The following is a 495-nucleotide window of genomic DNA, read 5'->3' on the forward strand; positions in this document are numbered from 1 at the left end:
GTAGAACGTGGTTGAACCGTGTCGAATTGATAGTTCTCCAGACTTTCTATATATAGTTTGTGGGATGAGATTGTTGTTTGGAACCTACGGAGTTGAAACAACTATATTCAGGTTATATGTTTCCTGTAGAACCTTTTTCGAGTCTTGCAGGTCGATGAAAGTACATTAAAAATCATGTAAAAAACCTAAAAAATAGAGAAAAGCCGGCTATCGGAATCGAACCGATGACCATCGCATTACAAATGCGATGCTCTAACCTCTGAGCTAAGCAGGCTCAAATAACGGAAATAGCGCATGCATACAAATTTACTAAACTACTTGATCATATCAATTCACTATTCTATTCATATTCATCCTTATCTATTTAGAATTAATTATATTCTATATATTCTAGAACAAAAAATAGCTCAAATAAATAGTGACTCTCATTAAATAAATAAAACATAACCATTAATACATTAATTAATAAAATATAGCAAGATATCTACTTTATAA

At 31.3% G+C, this 495-nt stretch overlaps 1 non-coding gene across 1 annotated transcript; it reads right to left on the reverse strand.

The window, feature by feature from the left end:
* Positions 1-201: 201 nt before the first annotated feature.
* Positions 202-274, reverse strand: TRNAT-UGU. Its single transcript has one exon. It is a non-coding gene; the product is annotated as a tRNA-Thr (tRNA).
* Between the last annotated feature and the right edge of the window lie 221 nt (positions 275-495).

Source organism: Tarenaya hassleriana, unplaced genomic scaffold (genome assembly GCF_000463585.1).
Source record: "Tarenaya hassleriana unplaced genomic scaffold, ASM46358v1 Cleome178, whole genome shotgun sequence".
NCBI classification, from domain to species: domain Eukaryota; kingdom Viridiplantae; phylum Streptophyta; class Magnoliopsida; order Brassicales; family Cleomaceae; genus Tarenaya; species Tarenaya hassleriana.